Consider the following 8,534-nt stretch of genomic DNA (forward strand, 5'->3'; position numbering starts at 1 on the left):
TATGTTTATTAATTTAAATGAATGAAGATTATAATAAATAATTATTTATTAATTATACTAATTTACATCAATATAAATATTTTGATTACTAATCATAAATAAAAACACTTATTTATTTAAATATTAAAATAAATAAATACAAATATTTATTAAAATACAAGAAAAAAATAATATTTATTTATTGAAATCTTTATTTTTGAAAAATAATAACATTTATTTATTTATCAATATTTAAACTATCTATTAAATGCATAAAAAATAATCACATTATAATAAAAAAATCAAAAAATTATATATTCACATTTATATAAAATAAAATAATATTATACTGAACAAACAAAAATATTATCCTAAAATAGTTTAATATATGATACTAATAATAACAAAAATAATATTAACTATAATTTGAAAAAATTAAATACATAAAAAAATAAAATTTATCAACTTACATAAACTAAATGATCCAAATAATTGCTAATATGTTCTTTAGGATCTGTATAATCATGAATTATTTTTAATTAATACAAACTTATAATATATTTTTTTTATATATGAAATCACTCTTTTTTCTTAACACTAACTCTCCTCCTTTTTTTTTTCGGAGATTTCCTCCCCAATATCTCTCTCTTCTCCTAAATGACCTTCATTAAATGAATGCTGGGAGAGGGTTGAGCTCAAATTAAAGAACTTCAACCCTACCTTGCTTATTCTTGGAGAAAGGATGTGTCCTCTGCATGCAGACACTGCTCCAACACGTCCTCCTCATATTGAATAGGGTACTGTAACTCTTCGAAAACGTGCGAAATTTTTTACGAAAGTTACATGGATTAAGTGACTCAATAATTTTTACTTTTGAAAAATAATTATAATAAAATCTCTCCTATTTTTATATGAAATTATTTATTTAAAAAAATTTCCATGATTTTATTTTTTAGAAAATATAACGATACCAAATATAAGAAAAAAAATTAATTATAGACACAGACGCACAAATTTTTATCTCAAAATAAAAATTCATGTATCGTTTGTATTATCTAAAAAGTATAACATAATATAATATTAAATTTAAATAAATATAAAAAAACTGCATGAATAAAATAATTTGAGATCAAATTATCCGATTGTCCTAATCATAAATTGCAAACATTTTTGTCTTGAATGACTTTTATATAATTTGCTACAAGTACATAATTCACTGTAAGATATATAAAATACGGATACATTATGTTTTTTTGTTTTTAAAATTTGTCAAAAATTTTAAAAATATTTTTAAGTTTTATTTTATTTTAATTTGGTCTTAAAAATTTTTTATTAGTATTAAATATATTTCTGATAACTAAATTTTTAAAAAATTTAAAACCAATTTAACAATAATGTATAAAAATTATGCTTGATTTAATTGTATTGAGGATTGATCTTATGAAATTATTGTTAAATTGGTCTTAAATTTTTTGAAAAAATAGCCGTCAGAAGTATATTTGATGCAAATAAAAATTTTTTGGAATACAATTAAAACAAAATAAAACTTATAAATATTTTTAAAATTTTTACCAAATTTCAGAGAGAAAAAATATACTTTACCCTAAAACAAATTATATTAGAAGTAACTAAACACATATTGAAAATGGATCCTCTCTATTTTTTTTATCACAAAGGAGAATAAAGTGTAATTTTCCACCTTTAATTCTACAAATGGGACTAAAAATAAATGAGAGAGAGAATACAATGAAGAGTGAGATCTTCCACTGGATACCATCTAGTTTTTTTTCCACTGGAAAGGATCCACTTCCCATAATATGTAGGAGGGCAAAACGAATTACTAGGGATCACTATGGAGCTTAAGGTTAGTTTGGGTTGGTTTTTAAAAAAATATTTATTTTTTCATTTTTTTTTAAATTTTAAAAGATAAAAACTATTTCACATCTGGATAGGCCTTTTTTTCAAAAAAAGTTTTAAGTATTAAAAATATTTTTTATTTTTAATTTTTTTAAAGTAATGTATTGTTAGCTTTTAAAAAAAAATTTATTTTTTAAATAACTATTTTTTAAAAAAAATATATCCAAATAAATTTAAAATTGAATAAAAGTACTTTATTTTTTAAAAGAATACTTTTAAACTAAAGAGAAAAACAATTCAAACTAACCAACACTTGGTAGTGTGGCCAACAAACTATCATGAATTACATGTAAATTTAATTCAAAAGTCTTTCCAACAAATTATAAAGATGATTAGATCTGCTTCGTCTATGGCCTACCTTTATGTGATACTTGCATTGTATGCTTTTGAAATCTCTCGAGTGATGTTTTGGAAGGAGATGAAAATGGATGGTTTATCGTCGGATCAAACGAACTTATAGGTTTTTGATGAAAATGGAAGGAGATGAAATCTCTCCCCAGTTGCACATAATTTATGGCTGCCTCCTACAGTTTTCTGTATACATGTAATTTGTGGCAATAAATAATGAACTACTTTAATTCGTACCCTCACATGGATCATGCTCAAACACTTAAATACTTAAATGTGGCAATTCATTATAGGTTATCGCGAATTATGTTAAATTATGTAATTTATAGAAATCTCTAACAAATTACATAGAAACGAAAGAGGACTGAAATGTAAATTTTTTACAAAAGTTACAATTGGATAATATTTAACTCAATTTTATTTATTTAAGTAATTTGCAAAATAATGTAATTATTAGACTATAAATTCAACTACACAATTAGAACGCAAGAGAAAATATTAAATAAAAGATTTTGTACCAGCTATTAATTAAAGGTGATGAACAAATAAAAAATAATCAAATAAGAGTAAAGTTAAAAAATCCTAATTTATGCTTTTAATTGTGCACCTAAAGTTTAAAAACTTATGATGTATGAACACTGATACGGACACGGATACGAGACACAACATAACACGAGACACGCATATATATAAAATATAAGATAATTTTTAGATAAATTATAATGATATTTTGATATTTTATTGATATTAAAACATAAACTAATTTTTTAATTATTTTAATATCTTGTTTTAATTATATAAAATATTTAAAATAATTTTTATTTTAATAAATAATAATATATACTATTTTTCAGTGTTCTGAAAATCGAACTGGACTGGCCGGTTCAACTGGTTAACCGAAAACCGGTTTCCTAGCCAATTCGGTTGAAGTAAAAAATTGTCTGGCAAAAAACCAATGAAAACCAGTCAAACCGGCAATTAATCGGTGAACCGCTTGAACCGGATAATTTTTTACCGATTTTTAATTTAAAAAATAAAAAATATATATAAAACCCTTCCCTTCTCTTTCGCACACACCCACAACCCAGTCACCACCCAGCCCCTCTCTGTCTGTCTCTGATCTCCACACAAAACCCTAGCCGCTCTCTTTCTCCCAGACCGCCAGCAGCAGCAGCTGGCGACCAGCGCCGCCGTCACCGACGAACTCTTCTCCTCAGCCAGCGTCGAGCCCCGCCATCGCATTCTCTTCTCCTGGATCGCTTCACCTCACGTCGCCAGATATGCTCGCTGTTGATGTCACCGCCTCTGTCTTCGTCGTCGCTGGCCACCTTGAAATCGTGTTTCCATCGGTCCGTCCTCATCGTCAATCCCTCTCTCTTGCGCGTCAAGCCTGTCTTCAATCCCCTCTGTGCCCGAGCTCACTTTCCCTCTTCCATCGCCGTCACTTGGATTCCTCCTTTGCCGCCGATCTTCAATTTACTTTTGCTTGTTTTAGTACTTTATTTGGTTTCTGATTTCTGATTCTGAGTTTGCTAATTTCTGCTTAGCTTGAGTTTATGAATTTCTGAGTTTGTAAGCAGATCCCTACCCTGCTTCAGTTTTCATTTTTGGGAGTTAATTGCTGTTTTTTTGGATTTGATTATGTTGATTGTTGCTTGTTTGTCTGGGTTAATTGTTGTTTTTTCATTGCTGCCTTCTGCATTTGATCTCTATTGGGTGCTGCTATCTTCTGGTTTTTAGTTTTTTTATTTTGTTAATTAAATAAATTAATCAGATTTTTGTGATTTCGTATTTGTAAGTTTTAAATTATGAGTTTGTTATGTTTTTAATTTGTTACTGCAATTTGATTTCATAGTCTGTTTGTTTGATTTCAAATTTAAATTTAAATTATGATTATGTTTGCAAATTCAATGGTTAGTAGTTATTACTAATTTGTTTGTTATTTATTATTATTAGGTTATAAATTTAAATTTTAAATTTTAAATTTTATTAGGTTAAATTTTATTGAAATTTAAATATTTAAAATTATATAGTAAATTTTTAATAATTTTATTTAATATTTAATTAATCGGTCGAATCCCGGTTGAACCATTAAATCAGTGAATCAGTCACCTCACCGGTTTATTGATCTGTCTGATTCTCGCAACCTTGCTATTTCTAAATTTATTTTAAGAATACATGTTAAGAATAAGGTTGGATACATTAGCATGTGATTGTATTTAGGTGTGTCTGTTTGTGTCTGGAGAATTTTTTTTATTAAGACACATTTGGACACAGTAGACATGTGTGTTAGACAAGTGTCGATGGGTTTCATATTTAAAACGTGTCCGACATGCAGAGATGACAACTCAACAAAGTGTCTATGCTTCATAGCTTAAAAGAGTTTAAAGAAAAATCAAATATAAATGTTATTTTTTAAAAGCATAAAACAGGTAAAAAAAGTTAACAACTTTCTTTATTTAGAAACTAAGAGGATAATTACGAGGATAAACCAAGACTTTAAATTATTTTTCATCAGATAATAATACCTAGTATCTTATTATTAACAAGAATATCAATATAACTAATATATAAATGTCCTGATATCTCCTAACATTCCCAATTAAACTTAAGTGGAAGCTAATGAAATTATGTTGAGTTTGGCCATAAGATTTCAAAATCTAGCATTATGATGAGCAATATAAATAGTAATTCAGTTGTCACAATAAAAATCAATTGTGAAGGCAGAAGAGTCCTCATGTCTTCAACAAGTCAATGAATCAAGATTAATTCATAAGTGTGGTGAGCATGATACTCAGCTTTGGTGCTTGATCAAGCAGTAAAACTCTATTTTTTGACACGCCATGAGATAAGAAAGTCACCAAAACATAAATAGTAGCCATAAGTATAATGACAATTATTAAGGTCATTGGCCCAATCAATATCAGAATATGCTTGAAGAATAAGAGAAGAATGAGTAGAAAAATAAAAACATGAAACATAGTGTTTTTAATATAGCAAAAAATCTGAAAAACAACAGCATAATAAGTACTACGAGGGATTGATAAATTTATATAACAACATAATCAGGACATGAAATATTAAGACGTGTAATAATTAAGTAGGCAAGACTACTAAACCAATTTCATGGAGAGAGTTGGATTATCCAAAACATCTCGTCTTTAGTAGTAAAGTGAGCATTTATAACACGTCAATTCTCCATAGAGTTATTCTCAAAAATTCTGTGATGAGAAATTCGATAAATATCTGAAAATCACCTCATTATAAAATAATAAGGCGGATTTAGACTTGACAAGTGAAAAGAACAGTATAGATATATCATTAGGTTTAGTTAACTATGAACCAACACACATTAAACCGCTTTCTTTCTCTTGGTTCAGCCGAACCAGAGTCAAAATCCCATCATCAGAAGAACTTAACTATGATTAGCCTTAATTTTCTTACTTCTTCTACCTCTGATGACCAAACCTGAGAAGGAGCCCCAACCACAGTTCCACCTCTTGGTTAGCTCTTCCATTAAATGCTCATCCTTATGTGTTTTATTGAGAAGAAACCAACAAAACCTCTGCACCGTCTCATCCCACCTCCTCTTCTTCTATTTAATGAACCCAGTGCTTTTCATCCTCTTCAAAATTAAAACATGCACAAATGGAAGAAAGAACAGAGAAAAGAATGAAATGAAGCTGAGGGAGAAGGAAGGAGCCATCCAAAGCAAGAAGATAGACTGCATTCCTCATCATTTTGAATCTTTGAAGCATCCTTGCTGGGTGAGAACCAACAACTCTGTTTCTCTTCTTCTTCTTCAAATTCAAAGAAAGAAATTCTGTTCTTTCTCCTTGTTCCATTTCTGCCATTCTAATTTCAATTTCTGCTAGAACAGTGGTAACCATAAGTAAAAGAGGAGTGATAACTCTTCTCTTGCTCAAACTTGGATCGGCCACTTGTTCGTAGGGGGAGTGACCGAAGCTTCAATTTCGTGTGGTTAGGATCTCTAATTCAACGAAGAAGCATAAACAGAATTTTGAACTTCAAAAGAGGTAAGGGTTTGAATGTTTAGAAGGATATGTTTGTGACTGATTGATGGTACTGTTGGTGAATTGTAGGTTTGATAATGTTACTTGCGGTTTTATGTTGCTATGTGCAGAATTTACTTGAAGGCTAAAGGCCATGTTTTATGATTGAATTAGTTGGTAGTATAAGCTGTTGTGCTTGAGATGGGTTCTGTTATAACTAAACCCAGTTGAATGATGATGAATGATGATTTATTATGTGATTGAATGATAAAAAGTGCATGTGGAAATTCTGTTTTTAACATGATGCAGAAAAATGAATGTTCACTTGTGTATAAGCACTTGAAAACTTGGAAAATATTGACTCTGGATTTTTGGGACTGTGCTAATCACTCTAGCAACTTTGGTTAGTCACAACAAAGTTGGAATTATGGTTTTAGAGGAATTTTAGGCTTAAATATAAGATTTGGTATGTGAGGTTGTTGGAATCACTTGATGCAGAAATTATTTTTGGAAGAAATTATTATTTTTCTGTAATAGTCTGGACCACCTTTTTGGAAGAAATTATTTTTCTGTAAAACTTAAGTGTGTCTTGAATGTGCCATAAAATTTCAAGGGATTTGGCCAAGTGGTTTAAATGATATGAAGTTTTGAAAACAGTAGCTGCTGCATAATTTTTCTGGTTTTCTGGTTCTGCAACGTCAATTTCAAACCACTGGAACTTTTGTTTTACGTAACATTTTAAGTTGCTACTAAATGGGTTTTGAAGATCTGTATCTTCACTTTAATTGAGTACAAATTTCATGTTCATATCTATTTTGTAGACTTAATTAAGTCACTTGGAAGCTAGGTTGCTTGCTGGAAATTCTGAACTGATATATGAAAACAAGGCATTACTTCCAATTGAGAATTAATTAATCAAATGAAGTGATATGAACTTAAAACTTGTTTGTTCTGAAACTTAGAAAAGTTGAGTGTAATATACTCAAAATTTAGAAGCAACGGATTAGAATTGAAATTATATTGGATTTTATAAAAACACTACTACTTGCTGTTTTTCTGAATCTTTACAAGTGCAGTAGCAGAATTTTAAAACCTTGTATAAAATCCAATTCTAATCCAAATACAGTAGAATCTAATTCAAAGTAAACGTTAGGATCTCTAGCGTTACTTTGATAAGAGAGATAGTCCGTACGTAAGCTTTCACAAGATAAAAACCACACAAGACAGCAAGGTGCTGTTCCAACAAACCAAGAATAACAGTCTCGGGTTTTTCTCAATAGCTGGAGATAGACTGCCCCAAAAAATATGATTTTTAGTTCTTTAGAAACTTGAGTTCAATACAAACATGTGGACATAAAGTTTACGTAAATCTGAGTTTGTTTGTGATATTAATTGTTAGATAGAAAACCGGTTGCCAAAAAGGTATTAGGCTAAACAAGCTAAGAAATGAATAAGAATGCAAGTTACCCCGAAGAAGGTTAAAGTTAAAAGGGTGATGCGGAGGTATGTTTAGTAATATGGTGATGTGGATGTATGCTTAGTTATGTGGTGATGCAGAGGTATGTATATTTATAAGGTGATGCAGAGGCATGATGAAAAGACAGGAAATAAAAAACAATGAATGAAAAGGATAGTTGAAGGTTATTTATTTGACTTGGCCTTTGTGCCAAACTGCTAATGCAGAGGTGCCCGCCTGACTGATAGCCTATGATTGTTAATGCGTGAATGTCTGCCTAACTGATAGCATATTGTATGTTGAATGGGCATTTGTGCCAAATTGCTAATGCGAAAGTGTCTGCCTAACTGATAGCCTGAGATTGCTAATGCGGAAATGTTCGTCTAATGGATAGCACTGTTCCTTACTGTGATACACATTAAAATGTTATTATAATGAGGCCTAATTGACACGGATAACCGTGATACCAAGGTGTCTAATTGACACAGTAAAGGGACCATATTCGGGGTTCACTCCGAGTAACATCGGGTTGCGGGTAGACAACCAACGCATGAGCTCATGGCCTACACTAGGAATAGGCTTGCATCATAAATTGTTTGCACATTTGATTGTGATTGTTTACTGTTCATTCTTTCTGCAATGTGCCATCTGCTTCTTGTTAATTCTCTATTTTCTAATTCTTGTCTGTATTTTAAGATTATGACGTAACTTTCTCAAAGCTTAGAATAAGATAATAGAGTTAAGAATAATAGTCATAGAGAATAGCGTGAGAACGGCATTCATCCCAAAGAAAGATGCCAAGAAATACGGAAGTAGCTGAG

Source organism: Arachis hypogaea, chromosome 3, assembly GCF_003086295.3.
Source record: "Arachis hypogaea cultivar Tifrunner chromosome 3, arahy.Tifrunner.gnm2.J5K5, whole genome shotgun sequence".
In the NCBI taxonomy this organism is placed as follows: domain Eukaryota; kingdom Viridiplantae; phylum Streptophyta; class Magnoliopsida; order Fabales; family Fabaceae; genus Arachis; species Arachis hypogaea.